Here is a 22,960-nt window from a genome sequence, read left to right as displayed (position 1 = left end):
GCCTGGGTAGCCAAGCTATTGCCCAGCAGCTATACTCACCCCACATACTTCTCCCCACCACCCGTTAGGACCCAGGTGCCAGACTGGTCGGGTTGGGTGCCCTCCCATCCTGATACAGGCCTGGGTTGACTTGTGAGCCTAAGGTCTCATTGCTAACATCCCTGGAGCTTGAACACCTCCCATCATCCTCTCAAATGTGAAGAGTCCCTGCCTCTCTCTCCAACTTGTCTCCAAGACACTAAGGGGGTCATTCTGACCCCGGCGGGCGGCGGTTGCATATCTGGAGAAGAGGCTTGTGGTCTAGGAAGACAGCGTCCCCATATAGATCAGCGGTTCGGCCATCTAAGCACGTAGTTGTAGCTAAGCAATCCGCATACAGTTGTGGTCATCTGGCTGGAATCTCCCTCTAACATGTTTGGGACAAAAGGGTGTTTTTAAAATAAAACAGTTGACATTGTAAGGAATAGTCCCCGCGTATGACTGCATGTTTTTTGAGAATGTTGGAGACACAACATACCAATCTTTGTTGGCAATCCTACCTGACTGTAGCCTTGAACACAGTCTTTTCCTAGGCGAAAGGACAATGCAATAAAAATAATAAAAATAATACCACAAAAGCGGCTCCTGCTAGAAAATAACAAATTGTGTCTAGGTGAAAGTACACAGCGGCAGGCCTAGGTGGCTAAAGTAACATGTATAGAATATAGCTAAAATAGCTATACAACCCTGCCTGTGACACAAAAACAAAGTCTAATCAGGATAATGATCTGTGAGCCCCTGAAAAAAAAGAGTATGTCCTATCCATGGAGTGTTTAGCCCTTCACATGTCTAACAGACTTAGTGCAAAGGCAAACTGTTCTAACAGGGATGGTGTTCGTGCTGGCGTAGAGGAAGCAGTGCATCAATCAACTGAGACATCCATGACTGTGTTAAAGTCCCCTCCAACTATGTGGAAATCTACAGCTGCCTCAAGCAAAATAGGACTCATGGCCTCAAACACTTCACTGTGGAGTTTGGAGAGCAAGTAAACACTAAAGATCATTAAAGGTTTCCTTGGTCTAGTCCGCAGAATCCTCACAAACCTCCCCTACAGGTCATGCCGTGTTTTTGTGACCTAGAAGGGTATTTTTGTTTGCCAGGCTGGCAACCCCCTTGGTCCGCTGGGGTAACCATTGTGGGCCAGAAGGGTGTAAGGGCCCCTCTTAAGACTAGGCCAGTTACTTTCAGCCAGGTGAGTCTTTTGGAGGAACACTATGTCCAGAGTTTGCCTCTGAAGTTATTGCCCAACAACCCCTCTTGTAATTGTAGACAGGAGACATTATCATTCCATGAGAGGATTGACAGCAGATGCACTGTCATCATCACTGGGGGAGTCCTATGGTCCCCTGCCCCAGTGCTGTTCCTTTCCACTCCATCAAAGGCCCGTACTTTGTTGGCTGGACATTTGTGGGTCTGTCTTGGCATGGGGCCTGCCCCTCTTCCTCTTGCCAGCTTCTGACATGAGAGAGGCTTGGGCTCCCCCCTTACCCTTGTGGCAGCTGCTCTAATAAGTGGTTGTGTTGTGGTCGTGTGGAACATTTAGAAAAGCAATAAACTCCCTAAACCCCAGTGTTGAAACCAAACGGAAATACTCCCAATCGTGGGTCGGAACACAACCCAGAAACAAATTACTCCCCACACACTTCTACCATGGAGGTATCTGTCGTACCTTCTTGCAATGTGTCACAGTCACCAGATCCTCGGGATCTGCGCACGTTCCCAACACGTCCACCACTGAACAGCTCCAAGACTCTGATAGATAAATCACAGAGGCTAAGAGAGTTCAAGAAGGGAAGAGGGGATTAGGAAGGGAAACAGCTGGGAAGGAGACCTGTAGTAAGAAAAAGGTTAGAACACACAATATGAAAATTATATCTCCTGAAATCAATACTAGACTATGATTCTAAGCATAGTCATTCTGAAAACATGAACAATTTAAGAATTAAGTTTAAAATGACCAAGTTTCAAGATGGCCGGATACCTGTAAGGGAATCAAGATGGATTAAATGAAAACTTTCTTATTCAAGTACTTTCCTTTACATGAGAATCAGAAAAACATTCTGACTAAATTTTAAACCAGTCGTATAAATCCTTTTTTTGAGAATGCATACTAGGACCATACAATATTGCATCTAGAAACTCTGATCTTCTGTGTACTCTTAAAATGTTTCAACACAAATTGTGCATATTGTAGATTTATATATATATATATATATAGTAAACACCATAAAAGGATTGTGCACCATGAATAACACAATATGGATTGACATAACTTGTCAACTCGAATATTACACGATAAATATCTTAGAATAGTGGCATACAATAAACAACATGATTTAAATTTTAGGGGAGAATCATGTGTCTTGCCGATTCGAGTGTCACCATGTAAAATGCCAAAAAATGGTAGTACGCAATGAATTTCAAAGTCAAATCATCATTAAACGAATCGTGCGTCTTGCCGATTCGTAAACCACGATGTCAATGCCAAGAAATAACAGCTCACAATGAATAACAAGATCAAAGTACAATGAATCGCGCGTCTTTTGCCAATTCTTAAGCCACCATGTAAATGTCAAGAAATAGTAGCGCGCAATGAACAACAAAGTTAAAACACCATAAAACGAATTGCGCGTCTTGCCGATTCTTAAGCCACCATGCAAATGTCAAGAAATGGTAGCGTGCAATGAATAACAAGATTAAATTATCATTAAACAACTCGCGTGTCTTGCCGATTCGCAAGTCACCCTGCAAATGTCACAAACACTCAAGCGCATATTTCACACGCGCAAAGTACTCTGTCAAATCATAAAAGAATTAGGCCCAAGAACATGAGAGTTCTCGATAACGGTGTCTGGAGGCCATCCCAACCACCGTCTTACCGCCCAGAACAAGGATCTCCAAATGAAGAATGAAAGTCAGATGTCTGGAAGATCAAATAGGCCACCGGGACAGGAGCTCAGGAAGTAGCTGCTGCTCTGCCCCGGGACCTCTGACTAATGAGCACTTGGAGCTCGGCTGGCTCCTTTTTATAGAGTCTTGGCCCAGCCCACAACCACACCCAGGCATGTTGCAGGGAAAGTCTCTAGAAGGCCCTGGAAAGGGACCACACCCTAACACACTCTGAAAGCCTGCAGCAATACATTGCAAATGAACAGCATTTGTAAGCACATTAAAAATAAGTCTTCAGGATTGAACTCTGCAATGCAAAAGGTTAAACAACAACATATCAGCACAATGCATAAATTATGTTGTTTTGAGAGTGCTGGGTTTTTGCATTTTAGTCGCCAATAGAGCGTGCACTTCCCTGGTGTTGATCCAACACCCCTTAACATGACATTGTCAAAACAAACTGTTAGGTATGGCACGCTTTCCCTTAACTCTAGTTGTCCATCCCACCTATTTGGGTTGACTCCCTCCCTCCACTGCATCTGCCTGGGTAGCCAAGCTATTGCCCAGCAGCTATACTCACCCCACATACTTCTCCCCACCACCCGTTAGGACCCAGGTGCCAGACTGGTCGGGTTGGGTTCCCTCCCATCCTGATACAGGCCTGGGTTGACTTGTGAGCCTAAGGTCTCATTGCTAACATCCCTGGAGCTTGAACACCTCCCATCATCCTCTCAAATGTGAAGAGTCCCTGCCTCTCTCTCCAACTTGTCTCCAAGACACTAAGGGGGTCATTCTGACCCAGGCGGGCGGCGGTTGCATATCTGGAGAAGAGGCTTGTGGTCTAGGAAGACAGCGTCCCCATATAGATCAGCGGTTCGGCCATCTAAGCACGTAGTTGTAGCTAAGCAATCCGCATACAGTTGTGGTCATCTGGCTGGAATCTCCCTCTAACATGTTTGGGACAAAAGGGTGTTTTTAAAATAAAACAGTTGACATTGTAAGGAATAGTCCCCGCGTATGACTGCATGTTTTTTGTGAATGTTGGAGACACAACATACCAATCTTTGTTGGCAATCCTACCTGACTGTAGCCTTGAACACAGTCTTTTCCTAGGCGAAAGGACAATGCAATAAAAATAATAAAAATAATACCACAAAAACGGCTCCTGCTAGAAAATAACAAATTGTGTCTAGGTGAAAGTACACAGCGGCAGGCCTAGGTGGCTAAAGTAACATGTATAGAATATAGCTAAAATAGCTATACAACCCTGCCTGTGACACAAAAACAAAGACTAATCAGGATAATGATCTGTGAGCCCCTGAAAAAAAAGAGTATGTCCTATCCATGGGGTGTTTAGCCCTTCACATGTCTAACAGACTTAGTGCAAAGGCAAACTGTTCTAACAGGGATGGTGTTCGTGCTGGCGTAGAGGAAGCAGTGCATCAATCAACTGAGACATCCATGACTGTGTTAAAGTCCCCTCCAACTATGTGGAAATCTACAGCTGCCTCAAGCAAAATAGGACTCATGGCCTCAAACACTTCACTGTGGAGTTTGGAGAGCAAGTAAACACTAAAGATCATTAAAGGTTTCCTTGGTCTAGTCCGCAGAATCCTCACAAACCTCCCCTACAGGTCATGCCGTGTTTTTGTGACCTAGAAGGGTATTTTTGTTTGCCAGGCTGGCAACCCCCTTGGTCCGCTGGGGTAACCATTGTGGGCCAGAAGGGTGTAAGGGCCCCTCTTAAGACTAGGCCAGTTACTTTCAGCCAGGTGAGTCTTTTGGAGGAACACTATGTCCAGAGTTTGCCTCTGAAGTTATTGCCCAACAACCCCTCTTGTAATTGTAGACAGGAGACATTATCATTCCATGAGAGGATTGACAGCAGATGCACTGTCATCATCACTGGGGGAGTCCTATGGTCCCCTGCCCCAGTGCTGTTCCTTTCCACCCCATCAAAGGCCCGTACTTTGTTGGCTGGACATTTGTGGGTCTGTCTTGGCATGGGGCCTGCCCCTCTTCCTCTTGCCAGCTTCTGACATGAGAGAGGCTTGGGCTCCCCCCTTACCCTTGTGGCAGCTGCTCTAATAAGTGGTTGTGTTGTGGTCGTGTGGAACATTTAGAAAAGCAATAAACTCCCTAAACCCCAGTGTTGAAACCAAACGGAAATACTCCCAATCGTGGGTTGGAACACAACCCAGAAACAAATTACTCCCCACACACTTCTACCATGGAGGTATCTGTCGTACCTTCTTGCAACGTGTCACAGTCACCAGATCCTCGGGATCTGCGCACGTTCCCAACACGTCCACCACTGAACAGCTCCAAGACTCTGATAGATAAATCACAGAGGCTAAGAGAGTTCAAGAGGGGAAGAGGGGATTAGGAAGGGAAACAGCTGGGAAGGAGACCTGTAGTAAGAAAAAGGTTAGAACACACAATATGAAAATTATATCTCCTGAAATCAATACTAGACTATGATTCTAAGCATAGTCATTCTGAAAACATGAACAATTTAAGAATTAAGTTTAAAATGACCAAGTTTCAAGATGGCCGGATACCTGTAAGGGAATCAAGATGGATTAAATGAAAACTTTCTTATTCAAGTACTTTCCTTTACATGAGAATCAGAAAAACATTCTGACTAAATTTTAAACCAGTCGTATAAATCCTTTTTTTGAGAATGCATACTAGGACCATACAATATTGCATCTAGAAACTCTGATCTTCTGTGTACTCTTAAAATGTTTCAACACAAATTGTGCATATTGTAGATTTATATATATATATATATATAGTAAACACCATAAAAGGATTGTGCACCATGAATAACACAATATGGATTGACATAACTTGTCAACTCGAATATTACACGATAAATATCTTAGAATAGTGGCATACAATAAACAACATGAATTAAATTTTAGGGGAGAATCATGTGTCTTGCCGATTCGAGTGTCACCATGTAAAATGCCAAAAAATTGTAGTACGCAATGAATTTCAAAGTCAAATCATCATTAAACGAATCGTGCGTCTTGCCGATTCGTAAACCACGATGTCAATGCCAAGAAATAACAGCTCACAATGAATAACAAGATCAAAGTACAATGAATCGCGCGTCTTTTGCCAATTCTTAAGCCACCATGTAAATGTCAAGAAATAGTAGCGCGCAATGAACAACAAAGTTAAAACACCATAAAACGAATTGCGCGTCTTGCCGATTCTTAAGCCACCATGCAAATGTCAAGAAATGGTAGCGTGCAATGTATAACAAGATTAAATTATCATTAAACAACTCGCGTGTCTTGCCGATTCGCAAGTCACCCTGCAAATGTCACAAACACTCAAGCGCATATTTCACACGCGCAAAGTACTCTGTCAAATCATAAAAGAATTAGGCCCAAGAACATGAGAGTTCTCGATAACGGTGTCTGGAGGCCAGCCCAACCACCGTCTTACCGCCCAGAACAAGGATCTCCAAATGAAGAATGAAAGTCAGATGTCTGGAAGATCAAATAGGCCACCGGGACAGGAGCTCAGGAAGTAGCTGCTGCTCTGCCCCGGGACCTCTGACTAATGAGCACTTGGAGCTCGGCTGGCTCCTTTTTATAGAGTCTTGGCCCAGCCCACAACCACACCGAGGCATGTTGCAGGGAAAGTCTCTAGAAGGCCCTGGAAAGGGACCACACCCTAACACACTCTGAAAGCCTGCAGCAATACATTGCAAATGAACAGCATTTGTAAGCACATTAAAAATAAGTCTTCAGGATTGAACTCTTCAATGCAAAAGGTTAAACAACAACATATCAGCACAATGCATAAATTACGTTGTTTTGAGAGTGCTGGGTTTTTGCATTTTAGTCGCCAATAGAGCGTGCACTGCCCTGGTGTTGACACAACACCCCTTAACATGACATTGTCAAAACAAACTGTTAGGTATGGCACGCTTCCCCTTAACTCTAGTTGTCCATCCCACCTATTTGGGTTGACTCCCTCCCTCCACTGCATCTGCCTGGGTAGCCAAGCTATTGCCCAGCAGCTATACTCACCCCACATACTTCTCCCCACCACCCGTTAGGACCCAGGTGCCAGACTGGTCGGGTTGGGTGCCCTCCCATCCTGATACAGGCCTGGGTTGACTTGTGAGTCTAAGGTCTCATTGCTAACATCCCTGGAGCCTGAACACCTCCCATCATCCTCTCAAATGTGAAGAGTCCCTGCCTCTCTCTCCAACTTGTCTCCAAGACACTAAGGGGGTCATTCTGACCCCGGCGGGCGGCGGTTGCCGCCCGCCTGGTGGGAACCGCAATTTGGCCGCACCGCGGTCAAAAGACCGCTGGTGCCATTCCGACCTTCCCGCCGGCCCAGCGGGAAGGGGGCCTGCTACATTGAAGCCGGCTCCGAATGGATCCGGCGGTGTTGCAGGTGTGCGACGGGTGCAGTTGCACCCGTCGCGCTTTTCACTGTCTGCTATGCAGACAGTGAAAAGCAGGCTGGGGCCCTGTTAGGGGGCCCCTGACTGCCCATGCCAGTGGCATGGGCAGTTCAGGGGCCCCTAGGGGCCCCAGGACACCCGTTCCCGTCAAGAGGTGTAAACCGCCAGAAACAGGCTGGCGGGAAGGAGGTCAGAATCCCCTGGGTAGCGCTGCTTGCAGCGCTGCCCTGGCGGATTTGCCCAGCCGGACCCGGTTTTCTGACCGCGGCTTTACCGCCGCGGTCAGAATGGGCAGGGAAGCACCGCCAGCCTGTTGGCGGTGCTTCCTCAATTCGCGGCCCTGGCAGTCATGACCCCCTAAATCTGACTTCAACCTTTTCTGCCGGTGTTTAACACTGGGCTGCGTTGCCCTCTTCAAAGCCCTGCAGTCAGGGAGCCCTTCCATCTGGTCCCTTTTAGGAAACTTTGGGGTCTCCGCTGCCCAGCACCATGCCACCTCTGGCTCATCAAAAAAGTGTTACTTTTCTTGGAAATTGACCTTTAGCCTGGCCAGGTACAGCAACATATATTGTATTTGCATTGCTCTCAACTTCTGCTTCACCTTCGTGAAGGTCCGCCGTTGCTGCTGCACCCACAGCATGTAGTCGTGAAAGAAATCACGTCTTGGAGTCCAGTAACACTCACTGTTGGCCTCCGGCTTCCAAATTGACTGCATCTCTGTCAATGTAGTTAAGCAATCACAGAATTATAGGAATGGGAGGGGCCACTAGCGGTATTTGAGCAGCCAGGAATATGTGCACCCTTTCAATGACAAAGGAGGATGATAGAGCTCCCTCTGGCATCCACAGCGAAACCAGCACGTGAAATACTGTTCAGGTCAGGCCTCCTCCACTCCCTCCAGGACTCCTATCGAATGGATGTTGTTTCACCTCGAGTGGCCCTCAGCGTACTCATTGCATCTATCCAGTTGCAGTGCAACTGGGCACAATTTTGCCAATCTCTGAGAGTTTGTATTTCGTCTTTTGCTATGGAGACCAGGGTCTCCATCTCTGTCATGCGGTCAGAAACGTTTCATAAGTTATTATGCAGCAGGAACACCTCCACTCCCTTGCCGTTGATATGACTCCCCAGGGTTGACGTGGAGTCTTTTAGGACTTGCAGGATAGTATCTACTGAGTACACCTCGGTTGTGGGCTCACTCCCCCCGTGACCAACGTTGGTTTGGCATAGTAATCCAGTGATCCTTGTGAGGACCTTGCTGCTCCTCCCTGCACCATCATTGCAAGGGGATCCACTCTGCAGTGGCTCCATGTCCTGCTAACTCTGTTCATTCCATCATTGGGTGCAATGTCCAAGGGGGCATTGCATTCCCTTTCTCCATCCTTGGTGTGCCACACCACTTGGTGCCTTCCCTCTGCTCCTGGTCTCCCTGCTCCCAGTCTGCTGGGCAAAAGAGAGAGAAGGGGAGGTCCCCACCAGTCGACCTGCTTCAAATCTGCTGTTTTGGCGGCAGGAAGCGCAGTCACTTATGCTCCAGTCCCCGGGTCACTTCCTGCTACTGTCATTTGTCGTCCACCACCAAGCCCCCACCACCTTGTAGAGGGTCCTCTTACCAGGGACGTGTTCCCCTTAATCTCTGGTTCAGTGACTGGGAAGCAGGAACTTAGGGGCATATTTGAAAACCCCCAGTGCCACCTAAGAGTCACTTTTGGTGATGCTCCGGTGGTGCTGTGCACTGCAGCATATTTACAAGGCAGTGTTAAGCCATTTTTGGGGGCTTAGCACCACCTTTAGAATATACCCCCTTAACATGCAGCACTTATAGAGTAAGGGACATGCAATGGGTGTTGCGGTGGACGTTACACAGCAACACCCCTTGCATTTTGATGCTGCTCCAGATTTACGAGATTTCATAAACCTGAGGCAGCGCCAGAATCTAACACCACCACAGGGGTGCTTTAATTTCTCCTTGTTTTTTTGCTCTTTCTATGTTTGCTGCATTCTGCAGCACACATAAAAGAAGCAAATCACCATTAAAGATTGTGTTTGAGCAGCATGGTGTCACTCTTGCACACAAACAATCTCCTCCACAACGCTGCCATCCTTGCACTGTGGTGCAAGTGTAGCCGTGTTGGTGCTCTGCAGCTAATTTAGAGCGTGCACACAGAGAAACACAGGGATGCACCATATTCTTTTAAATACGGTGCATCCCTGCATTTTAGAAGTGATGCAGCGTGGCGCTGCAAATTTTGTTGCAGCTGCTGAGTTGCACCATTTCTAGTAAATATGACTCTTAGGCGGTCATTACAACATTGGCGGTAAAAGCCGCTCACCGCCGTGCAGAAGACCACCAACACACGGCCGCGGCCGTGGAATTCCGCCACAGCTATTATGACCCACATTTCAGAATCTGCCAAAATTCAGACACCCACACAAGTCCTCCACAGCAAAGGTCAGTGAGAAACTGGCGAAAACAAAACCTCCACCGTCACGCCAACAGAAATACGCCCACACTATCACGACACACGAATCCACGCGACGGTCTTTCAACCGCGGTATTCCATTGGCGGTACACACCGCCGCGCTCAAAATACACACACTCTTACAAAACACTAACACATTGGACAATTCGAAATACACATACCTGATACACATACACACACCACTTCCACACACCCATTACAATATAAAACACACACCCACATCACCCACAAACCCCCACGACCAAAAAGTCTGAAAGAGGGCCAGAGAGAGACACCACCAGCAAGAACAACAGCATCCACAGGCACACAACACCATCACCCACAGAACTTCCACTCACATCACACAACACACCACTACATATCAGCACACTTATCACCACACACTCCACCCCACACATCACCTACACCACCCCATGGCACGGCAAAGACACTCCAGGTTCTCGGAGGAGGAGCTCAGGGTCATGGTGGAGGAAATCGTCCGGGTAGAGCCACAGCTATTCGGAGCACAGGTGCAGCACACCTCAATTGCAAGGAAGATGGAGCTATGGCGAAGAATAGTGGACAGGGTCAACGCAGTGGGACAGCACCCAAGAAATCGGGAGGACATCAGAAAGAGATGGAACGACCTACGGGGGAAGGTGCGTTCCGTGGTCTCAAGACACCACCAGGCGGTTCAGCGGATTGGCGGCGGACCCCCACCTCCTCCCCCACAACTAACAACATGGGAGGAGCAGGTCTTGGCGATTCTGCATCCTGAGGGCCTCGCAGGAGAAGCTGGAGGAATGGACTCTGGTAAGACAAATCTTAATTATTACATCCCCCACCCTACCCGCATGCTATCACATACCCTCACCCTCACCCCCAGCACCCCAACTCCTCATATATGTCCCAACATCACAAGCCACCCATCCCAACACCAAGCCCTGCATGCAACAACAAAGCATGGACACCCATCACTAAAGCATGCCCACTGCACATACCCATACAACCCCCTAAACCATCATCACACAAGGTTCCACACAGGAATGCAAGCAATGGGGTACACGGTCATTCACCCATTGCACACCATGACACACACAGATGTAGTAACTATCCTTTTATACCCCTGCAGGACCCCTACCCAACGTCACCGGACAGGAGGGTCCACACATGCCCAAACCACCAACAGAAGAGGCCCACAGTGATGACAGCACCTCTGTCCAACTGGATCTAGATGACCAGCCCGGCCCATCAGGGACCTCGGGACAGTCAGTTCCCCTCACCCAGTCACAGGCCACCACAGACCTTCCCCCCTCTGGAAACACCAGCACAGCACCCACCCAGCGGGCCCATACCTCCGTCCCCAGGACACGTCAATCAGCTGTGTGTCCACCACTACAGGGAACTCAGGATAACTCACCACCCCAACAACAACAGTGACCTGGGGGCAGTGGAAGTGGGCACACGGTCCAGGGGACGGAGGCCCAGGAACACAGGGGAACTGGGAGGGCTGCTGTGACATGTGGCGGACAGGCCAAGGGAACCCACTCTCCACGAGGCCCTCTCCTCCATCATGGGAGCCTACCACCACTCCCAGGAGACTATGGCAACGGTACTGGCCAAGTTTCAGGAGACCCAGCGCCTGCAGGAGAAACAGTATATGGGCTTCAGGGAGGAACTCAGAACCATCAGCTCCACCTTGGGCACCATAGTAGGGGTGCTGAAGGAAGTACTCAACACCAGGAGGGACATTGTGGCACTACAAGGGGCCCCTGACACTAGCATGGATGATGAACTGCCCACCACCTCCGCTGGCGCTAGTGGACAGGACGCCCCGCCACAGGACCACCACACCAACACCCCACCCCCTGCAGAGGGAGAACCACCCCACAAACGGTCCCTGAGATCCAGGTCAAAGACAGAGCACGATGCCAAGACCCCCGCCAAGAAATGAGACCACCCTGATTGTCATCCTAGTGTCCCACTTTGTCACCCTGTCCATACTTCAACTGCCCCAGCTCCACTTCCTATGCCCATTTAAGCAATGCACCTGTGAGACTAATAGACTGGACTCTGCCATGGACATTCCTACGCCATCACCCCTCACCATTTTGCTACCCCCTCCAATTTTGAGCACTAAAATAAACACCCTTAAAGCACAAAACAATCTGGAGTCTGTCTGTGATTTCGAAATAGTGTATTATCAATTGCAGTGACAAAATGCTCTTTCAATTATAATGCCAACATACCTATGTCACACAGCTCTAGTCCATGAGGAATCTAAGCAGATGTCACACAGTGGGACCCACATCTGTGAAATCGTAAGGGAAAGTGACAACTCAGTGACCATACACTGGGTGAAAATGACAGACAGTAGAGAGGTAGTAGTGTTAAAGTACATGTCGTAGGCAGGTCTGTTCTCTTACCTGTGTCTCACTGGAAATATTGCTGGATCACTGAGTCCCTGTTGTTCATGTCTTCTTCCTCTGATTCCTCGTCTTCACTGTCCACAAGCTCCTCAGCTGCAACAACACCGCCATCTGGATCATCCTCCTGCAGAAAAGGCACCTGTCGTCACAAAGCCAAGTTGTGAAGCATACAGCAGGCCACGATGATCTGGCACACCTTCTTTGGTGAGTAGAATAGGGATCCACCTGTCATTTGGAGGCATCTGAACCTGGCCTTCAGGAGGCCGAAGGTCCGCTCGATCACACTCCTAGTTTGCCCAAGGGCCTCATTGTAGCTTTCCTCTGCCCTTGTCCTGGGATTCCTCACTGGGGTGAGTAGCCATGACAGGTTGGGGTAACCAGAGTCACCTGCAAATGGTGAGGGACAACTGTTAGACACGCCCTAACCTGGAGGGATATCCCCAGACCCGGACAACCATTCCCACTGACTTGCCTCCAGGTGCTCACCTAATAGCCACACACGGTGCCTCTGGAGTTGACCCATCACATAAGGGATGCTGCTATTACGCAGGATGTAGGCGTCATGCACTGAGCCAGGGAACTTGGCATTCACATGGGAGATGTATTGGTCTGCCAAACATACCATCTGTACATTCATAGAATGATAACTCTTCCGGTTTCTGTACACCTGTTCACTCCTGTGGGGGGGGGGGGCAAAAGCCACATGGGTCCCATCAATGGCACCTATGATGTTGGGGATGTGTCCCAGGGCATAGAAATCCCCTTTCACTGTAGGCAAATCCTCCACCTGGGGGAAAACGATGTAGCTCCGCATGTGTTTCAGAAGGGCAGACAACACTCTGGACAATACGTTGGAAAACATAGGTTGGGACATCCCTGATGCTATGGCCACTGTTGTTTGAAAAGACCCACTTGCAAGGAAATGGAGCACTGACAACACCTGCACTTGAGGGGGGATTCCTGTGGGATGGCGGATTGCTGACATCAGGTCTGGCTCCAACTGGGTACACAGTTCCTGGATTGTGGCACGGTCAAGCCTGTATGTGATAATCACATGTCGCTCCTCCATTATCGACAGGTCCACCAACGGTCGGTACACCGGAGGATGCCGCCATCTCCTCACATGTCCCAGCGGACGGTGCCTATGAAGGACAACAGCGAGCACAGAGTCAAACAACTCAGAGGTACGTACCCACAGTTTACCCAGAACACCAATCATACACAAAAGGTAGCCTGTATGTGTGTTGAATCTAGGCCTAGGTATGTGTGACGCAGTTGGAAATGAAGCCATGTGGGCCCCTAAAATGGCGGCTGCCAGACCTGTAAAGTGGGACAATGGGATGTGAGGTAACTGCGCTGGTGTTGTAGACTGTCACAGTAGGCGGTCGAAGACCGCGGCGCAATGCTGCATTGGTTAACATTGTACCCTTTGTGTCCCAGGAGCCAATGATGATGTACGCTGGCGGTGACGGTACGCACCGCCGAGGACGTGACCGCCATTTTCTATCTGTTCAATCACTCGATACCTGATGTTCGACAGGAGAGGACCTACACTGCAAGTGCTGCTGTGACCTCGGTCTGGAAGCGACAATGGCTCGAGTGTCTGGGGATAGGGCCCATGCCTTCACATCGGAGGAGTTGGAGAAGCTCGTGGCTCCCCCAGTACACGCTACTCTACGGTCCTCCAGACAAACAGGTAAGTACACAGGGAGCATGTTGTATGGGCTATGCCTGTGTGGAGAGGGCTGGATGTAAGAAGGAAGGGGGAGAGTGCTGCGTGCATGAAAGACGATGAATGCATGTGCCACATGGCAAGGGTAGGGATGGGGGCCAATCACTTTGACTTTGCAGCTGGTAATAACTTCTCTTTTTCCCCTGTACATTTCATGTAGGTCTGAAAAAAGATATTTGGCGTGCCATCACCAAGGACGTCCCGACCCTGGGGGTCTACCAGAGATGGAGCACCCACTGCCGGAAAAGATGGGAGGACATTCGCCGCTGGGGGAAAGAAGTCGGAGGATCAGCTGGGGATGGCCTCCCAACGTGGGAGGGGTGCCCGTCACACCATGACCCCCCTGATGTTCAGGATCCTGGCGGTGGTCTACCCGGAGTTGGATGGGCGCTTGAGGGCATCACAGCAGCCACAAGGGGGTGAGTACACTCTCATTCTGGTGACTTTGCGCGCAGTGGAGGTGTATGGGAGGGGGAGGTGGGCTGTGGGTTTCCCTAGGCCAGGGAGAGTTCTGTAGGCAAGGCCCCTCCGTAAGGCAGGCCATGTGGCACCCCACCTCTGTAGAGTGCCAAGTACACCCACTCATGCCCCTGTGTCATCTATGTGTGAAGATGTCGTCGATAGCCTTGTAGGCCATTTCCCATGAATTTAACAGTGGACCCCAAGAGCGCTGCCTAGTGCAGGGGGCTTCTGTGTCTGTCGTGTCCGCCAACGGTAGCAGTAATGCATGCACTCAACATATCTTTCTTCTGTCTTCCCCCCCTTTTTGTGGTCTCCCTGTTCTTGTGTGCATTAGCATCATCAGACGGAGGAGCAGTGGCACCGGAGCACGAGGGAGCTGCATCCCACATGGCCCCCTACCAGCACCACCCTCCCAGCAGCCCCTCAGCCTTTGCCCCGTGCCCGCTCACCCAGGAGGGTGGGCATCACCTTCGCCCCAGGCACCTCAGGCCCTGCCCCAGTCACCCCTGCTGCCCTCAGTGAGGAGGCCATTGACCTCCTCAGGTCCCTCACTGTTGGGCAGTCTACCATTTTGAATGCCATCCAGGGTGTAGAGAGGCAGTTGCAACAAACCAATGCATTCCTGGAGGGCATTCATTCTGGTCAGGCAGCCCTTCAGCGAGCTTTTCAGACTCTGGCCTCAGCACTGATGGCAGCCATTGTCCCTGTCTCTAGACTCCCCCCTCCAACTTCCTCCACCCCAACCCAATCCCCTGTACCTCAGCCTATCCCAAGCACACCTACAGCCCAACATCCGCACACCTCAACACACAAGGGAAGCCCAGGCAAACATAAGCGCCACACATCCCACAGGCACTCACGTAAGCATCACACACATGCAGACACACCAACACCCACTGCCTCCTCTGTGTCCCCCTCCTCCTCGTCTCCCTCCCAGTCTCGTCAACACTCACACCTGCATGCACTACCTCTACAGCCACAATGTCCCTTTCCAGCACACTCATCACCACACCCCGCTCACGTGCAGTCACTACCCCCACTAGCATTCACACGTCCCCTGTGTGTCTGTGACGCCCCCTCCAAAGATACACAAATGCAGGCACACACCAACCCAACAGCCATCCACCTCACGACAGCCTCCAGCGCATGCACCTTCACCCAAAGTCACCAAACGTACACCTCCTACAACCACCACCTCTTCCTCCACTCCCAAACCCCCTCCAGCTACCCGTCCCAGTGTGTCCAAAAAACTTTTCCTGTCCAACCTTCACCTCTTTCCCACACCTTCCCCACCCCGTCTGTCTCATAGGTCCTGAACTAGCACCTCAGCCTCAACATCTCCGGGACAGTGGTGCCTGTAGTCACCGAAATCTGGAGTGCACCGGCCACCAGGGCAGCCAGTGTGGCACGGAGCCACAGCACAGACAGTCCCCGACCTGTGAAGCATCAGAAGTTGGCCAGTGCCCGGCGGGAGAGGCGGAAGACTCCAGCCACCAAAGCCGCTCCCAGGGGACCCGTTGGGAGTGTGGAGTCAGCTGTGACACCTTCCAAGGTGGGGAAGGGCCACAAGAAACCCGGCAAGTCTGGGAAGAGCAGCACAGCGGAGAAGACCGCCATCATCCCTGATGCCCAGGAGCCCACCTCCAGCACAAGCCCAGCTGCCCAGGACAGGACCGCCAGCACTAGCCCAGCTGCCCAGGAGGCCACCACCAGCACCAGCCCAGCTGCCCAGGAGACCACTGCCAGCACCAGCCCACCTGCCCAGGAGGCCACCGACGGCACCAGCCCACCTGCCCAGGAGGCCACCGCCAGCACCAGCACAGCTGCCCAGGAGGCCACCGCCAGCACCAGCCCAGCTGCCCAGGAGGCCAGCACTAGCCCGGCTGGGCCTTGAAGGATCGCCAGCAAAAGCCCCACTGGGCCATGAAGGACCGCCTTCAAAAGCCCAGCTGGGCCATGAAGGACTGCCAGCAAAAGCCCCGCTGGGCCATGAAGGACCGCCAGAAGCTGAGACCCTGCAATGGAGACCGCCATCTCAAGCACCGCTGAACAGGGCACCGCCGCCTCAAGCACCGCTGAACAGGGCACCGCCATCTCAAGCACCGCTGAACAGGGCACCGCCATCTGAAGCATCGCTGCACAGGGCACCGCCGTCTCAAGCACCACTGCACAGGGCACCGGCGCCTCAAGCGCCGCTGAACAGGGCAAGGCAATCTCAAGCACCACTGAACAGGGCACCACCATCTCAAGCACTGCTGAACAGGGCACCGCCATCTCAAGCACCGCTGCACAGGGCACCGCCATCGCAAGCACCGCTGCACAGGGCACCGCCATCTCAAGCACCGCTGAACAGGGCACCGCCGTCTCAAGCCCCGCTGGCCCATGAGCGGCAAGGGCACTGACGCAACTGAGTCCGTCATGGGGTGAATGATGCACTCTGGGCACCAAGTCCTCTCCAGAACCAGTGGAGAAAAGCATCCACTACCCCAATCCTTGGCAGGATGAAGCAGTCTGGGCACCAAGCCCCCTCAGGAACCAGTGGAGAAAAGCATCCACTACACCAATCCTTGGCAGGATGAAGCACTCTGGGCCCCCAGTGGAGACTGTCATCCACTTGTGAGACTGTGGCTTTGCACTCCCCAGGATATGGCAGTGGGCAAACCACCCACTGTAGAGACTTGAGACTTGAGAGACTGTGGCTTTGCACTCCCCAGGATATGGCAGTGGGCAAACCACCCACTGTAGAGACTTGTGAGACTGTGGCTTTGCATTCCCCAGGATATGGCAGTGGGCAAACCACCCACTGTAGAGACTTGAGAGACTGTGGCTTTGCACTCCCCAGGATATGGCAGTGGGCAAACCACCCACTGTAGAGACTTGAGAGACTGTGGCTTTACACTCCCCAGGATATGGCAGTGGGCAAACCACCCACTCTAGAGACTTGTGAGACTGTGGCTTTGCACTCTCCAGGATATGGCAGTGGGCAAACCACCCACTGTAGAGACTTGAGAGACTGTGGCTTTGCACTCCCCAGGATATGGCAGTGGGCAAACCACCCACTGTAGAGACTTGAGAGACTGTGGCTTTACACTCCCTAGGATATGGTAGTGGGCAGTCCACCCACTGTAGAGACTTGAGAGACTGTGGCTTTGCACTCCCCAGGATTGAACAGTGGGCATGTGGCCCCCTCGTGGATTTGGCATTGTGCACTCAAGCGGCTGAGGTGCCCCCCATTTCCCTCCCCCTGAGGTGCCTGTTTAGTTGCTCTCTGATGCCCCTGCAGTGTTCTCTCCATCATGGTCGGGGATCTTGTGTGGGCCTCGCCCATACCGTGTGGTCCCAGTGTTCCACGGACTTTCTTAGAGCACTACCTAGACTACTATGCTTGGTATATATTATGTACATGGTGTATATATATATATTTCTGCCTACTTGCTTTTAATATATTACAATGGTTATACTCATTTTCTATTGCCTTTGCATTCTTCCAGGGGGTTTGGGGGGTGTAACTGTGATGTTTTGATATGCATTAGTGTGTGTGTTGCAGTGGGTGAGGGTGGGGGTGGGGGTGTTGCGTGTCCCTGCGTTTTGCCTCCCCCCTGCCCTGTGTCGTAGGTGCAGTACTCACTGTGGTCTTCGCCGCCGGCGTTCGTGCTCCTGGTAGAGGAGCAGGAAGACTATTGCAGGTAGAATATGGAGTTCCGGGTCCATGGCGTCCTCGTTCCTCGTGGGGTGTGTAGAGGTGAGCGTTTTCCCTTCGGGATTCCTGTTTCCGCCGTTCTTTTATCCGCGGTGAATCCGCCCCAGAAAAGGTAGCGGATTGGCCTGTCATAATGGTGTGGGCGGTACAATGTCTCCCGCCTGTCTGTTGGCGGTGACCGCCGCGCTGTTTGTTTGTACCTCCGTGGCGGTTGGAGTGTTAAAGTGGCTGTCTTTGTTGGCGGTTTCCGCCACGGTCGTAATTGCTAATTTTTTACCGCTGGCCTGTTGGCGGTCTTACCGCCGCTTTAACACCGACCGCCAGGGTTGTAATGACCACCTTAGTGTCTCCCCTCCAATCATGACTCCGCACCATGAGATTTGCCTCACCTCCAACACTCTGAAGGAGTATGTGCAGCCACTGGCTCCCTAGGCCATCTCCTGCTACGGCCCCTTGTCTTCCATTGGGTGGGGCTCCATTGGTAGGTCCCTCTGTGATCATGTTCACATCCAATGTTGAGGTAGGAAGGGATTAAGACGGATAGTCTGCACACCTCTTGTTGAAGTGCTGCTCTGAAGGCCTAAAGCTCCCCAGCCACCCATCACTGCCATACCGCTACTGCTCATTGAGGCATTCAGCTACTGAGAGAGAGGCCAAGCAGCATTTCTCCCTGCCCAGGACAAGCATGACAGTCCATCATTTCTGTTTGTTTGCTTTTGTCACCATAAGTGTGCCGGGTATGCCCAGACGTGGGTCCCGGGCTCATTATGCCACTGGATTCAAGCTAGCCTGGCTGATGAAGGGTGATATCCTGAAACTGGTCCTAGGATGTTTGTTTCCGGTCCAAGGAGGACCTGGCCTGGCAGTTCAGGCTGGACAGTTCCCATGGGGAGCAGGGTCATGACTGATTTGCATATGGTTGGGTCTAAATTGGGGTGGCATGGTGAGTAAAAGAATTGATAGATTTAACCCAGACCTGTGACTGGGGGTGAATGTCTGATTGGTTCCCCATTAAATCCATCATTTGTGCTACACATAATGGTCACCTTGCCAAATGAAGACCAAGCTAGAAGGCATGGATGACAATGAGTACATACAGGCCTATGGCAAGAGCAAAGCACACTGGTTACAAAAACATGGCAGCTCTGCCACATGGTCACCAACGGCGAAGGCAAGGATAACAAAGAACCCATGCAGGTTTGTGACTGAAGCACACTGACTACACAAATCTGGTCACATATTCACACCAACAAACAAGAAGGGTTTTACAACAAAGGAGAACAATGGCAAAAGCCCACTAGTTACTCTAAATATCATTTCTGCCATATGGCATGGAGAACAAAGAAAGCCCAAAACAAAGACAAAATGGTCGCCTGTGGCAAACGCACTTTGCACAAAACATAAAATACAAAAAACACAGTTTGCATTTAATGCACAGCCATCAATAAATTAATACATGTTGAAAAAAAACATATAGCATGGAAAAAGGTGTTTTTTTATACACCCAATGCCTAGTGCTGGTTGGCTGTGGCCCATGGGCAGACTATGCCTCAGATAGTAAAATGAGCAAGATAATGCAAAACTCACAAACAACACACAAAATAAAATGGAAAAAATTTACTTTAAGCCCCCAGTCCTTCCAAAACATTTTCCTTTAGAAAAAAAACTAAAAATGTGAATGCAAAATAGGCCATAACTGCAACTCCAAATCACCTACTATCAAATTTTAAAAAATTAAGAAAAAAATACAAATTTTTAAAAAATACTGGTGTGTGTCCCCCATCAAACAGAAAACCTCCAAAATGTCTTTAACTTACTTGATTTCTCACAAAGAAATCCTTAAACTCCAATGGTATTTGCAACAGGGATTGCAGACAAAGAGTGAACCTTTCTCTTTCAAATCTAAACGAAAAGTGACCAAGGGACGTTCAAAGCAGAGGAAGGAGTCTTCTGGACATGAAGAGGAGCTTGAAGCAGTGGCGGCTGGTACAATTTGAAAGTGGAGGGGCTTAAAGTGAAACCATCATTTTTCCATTAGTGAGCAAACGGGCTTTCAGGGTAAGGAAAGTCTAAAGATGCTTGTGCAGGTTGCAACCTTTGTAATGCAAGAGGGCAAGACTTTTAGGGAAACATGGTGACTTGACAGGACTGGGCTAGTAACAATTAGGGGTGAGTAAAATTTGTGAAATTTGCTTTTATATAGTTAGGCACAATTATGGGAACATTATGTGAAACTGAATAAAATACAAATGAAGCATTTAGTACATGCATCACCATGTCCAGTTTTGATGCAATAACACATTTCATACTAAAAAAATCACCAAAAACAAAAGTGCTGCATCAAAAGCAGGTTGCATTCTCATTGTTCTGTGTTGTTCCCGCTCTATAATTCTGCTGCAAATGCAGCATAATTACGCAACATGGCTTAATGGTCTAATTTTGGGAATTTCTCATTAAAAGTGTAATGTGAAATTCTCAATATTATGCCACATAAATGACATTTCACACAAGCCTAGTATCATTGGTGCAGACTAAAATCATTAGTTTTAGTAATAAGAAGAGGACAAGCTATAGAAGCTACCTAGTGCTAACGTCCCAAGTTTATGTGATACAATTTTGTGTATGTTATCAGTGTGCCGCCATTACTCAAAAAAATACACCACTCGGGTCACGTCAGCAACGGTATTCTTAAATCCCATTATGACAGCCACATTCATATCATCCACACTCTTCTTCACCCTTACAGTGCTCATATAAATGTCATCTGAAGCTCGAACAGATAGGAATTCCTACTTTCCTGCTGTCGCCTGAGGAGAAATTAGAAGTACAATCGTAGTTGCAAAGAAACAACCTGTAAGGAGTGCTGCGCGCAGAAAACATCGACCACAGTGACAGGCACCAGCAAAGACTAGACAACCATCAGTCACACAAAGACAAAATAACGGTGGTATCAAAACCACACTGCCCACAGACAACAATAAAAATACAAATAAAAATAAATAAAACACTAAAAGTGTAATCTGTAAAGCATATTAGGTACTGTGTTTACTTTGTCACTGTGTGTCTGTCTTTTCATGCCAGTAAAGCGTTCTGAAACATAATGCATCCTGGCTGGTGAAGTCGTTGTACACTCCAAGTGAAAACAGTTTGCAAATATCCAGCATTGGAAACTTTACATTTCCAATAGCATGGAATCATCTGGCAATTCTCTGTGTTTCCAGACACCCATGAATACCCTACAGGTAGGCTTCCTGCACTTCCCGCTTTTCCAGCTTGCTGCCTCTGTAGCTTGGGAGTGGACCTTCTCCACTTCTCACTTCCTCTTCACCTTTCATGCCCTATGCCCAATCCTTATGTCCGCTCTGCTGAGCCCAATCTTTGCAACCCTTCCCCATGCCGTTCCTATATTCTCGAAAAACTTGATCTCCTTCTGGGACAAGAAGATTTGGTGGGGTCCAGTGCCACTGGTGTTTAACCATGTGGATGTGAAGGAGTGTAGGCCTGCAGTCGTGAGACAGTGGGGAGCAGACTTGGGAAGTAAAATTACTAAACGGGTTTGTAAGCCAGGAGAGTGGAAGGTGAAATAGTGTGCTTGATAAAGACACATGCATTTCTTTTTCATCTAAGGCATGTTTATTATGTGCAGTTACTTGAAGGTGACGGGCAAATAAAGTTTAGGCACATCCCCCTCCATCCAACCCACGTGCCTACACGTATTGGGCTTGGGCCAAGCAGACAGTTCGTCTGGTTTGCCAGACTCTTTTCTCGTACCTGAGGCAACCGCCCAATGCCAGGTGAAACCCTGTGGAGGCCCATAGGCAGCCAACTTCGGACCCCTCTCGCAAATTATCGCCTACCAATCAACAATTTTAATAAACCAATTTTATTACATAGATCTAAACATTACAGGTACATAGTTTGCACTGATTTCTTTTTACAAATTGACAGCTGACAGAGATGAGCTTTTGAGAGACAAACTTTTACATAAATCTGGTGTCTATAGATTATGTATTTTAAGTTGTTAATGAGTACATTACATGAATATACTATTTTCTCCATAAGGTATTTAATGTAAAGTTATTGTTTCTCTGAGTTGATTAATTTTTTTCTTACATTTGGAAAAAATGTCAGAAAGCTTGATTGTAATTTTTTATCAATTTGAAATCAATATTATTTTGGTTGGTTGTTGCAGGGCCCCTAAAAGGAGTGTGGCCCATAGGCCAGTGCCTACTTGGTAATCAGGCACTGCACTCACCTCACATCTACAGGAAACCAGAGCCGGAACTGCCAGGGCCGGGGTACTAGGTGATGGAGGAAAAACCCTGCAAAGTGTGTGAACTTGGACACCCCATCTGCTTCGTGCATTCTAGCTACCTTGGTATTCCTGCCCCGTGGCCTCTCAACAAATGCCTGGGGGAGCATCATTGTGACACTGCTGGGAGCCCACAGGATAACTTGAGAAGGGGAATGGGGATGCAGGCGGGGCCCACAGCAGAGGAGGAAGAAGAGGATGGAAACAGAGCAACATAGAGAGAAACATGCGAGCGATGGAAAGTACCCGGAGTGACCTCCGGCACTTACTGTGTCACTGAATAACATAGGGAGAAATATAGTGGAGATGGATAGTCACCAGGAGTGACCTCCAGCACTTACTTTGTCACAGAATAACATAGATGGTAAGTCACCCGCAGTGATACCCGGCAGTTATTGTGTCACAGAGTAACATAGGAAGAAATATAGTAGAGATGGATAATCAGCAGGAGTAACCTCCAGCACTTACTGTGTCACAGAGTAACGTACAGGAGATGGAAA

Source organism: Pleurodeles waltl, chromosome 9 (assembly GCF_031143425.1).
Source record: "Pleurodeles waltl isolate 20211129_DDA chromosome 9, aPleWal1.hap1.20221129, whole genome shotgun sequence".
Classification (NCBI taxonomy): Eukaryota; Metazoa; Chordata; class Amphibia; order Caudata; family Salamandridae; genus Pleurodeles; species Pleurodeles waltl.
Note: the sequence above shows the minus strand (reverse complement) of the source record.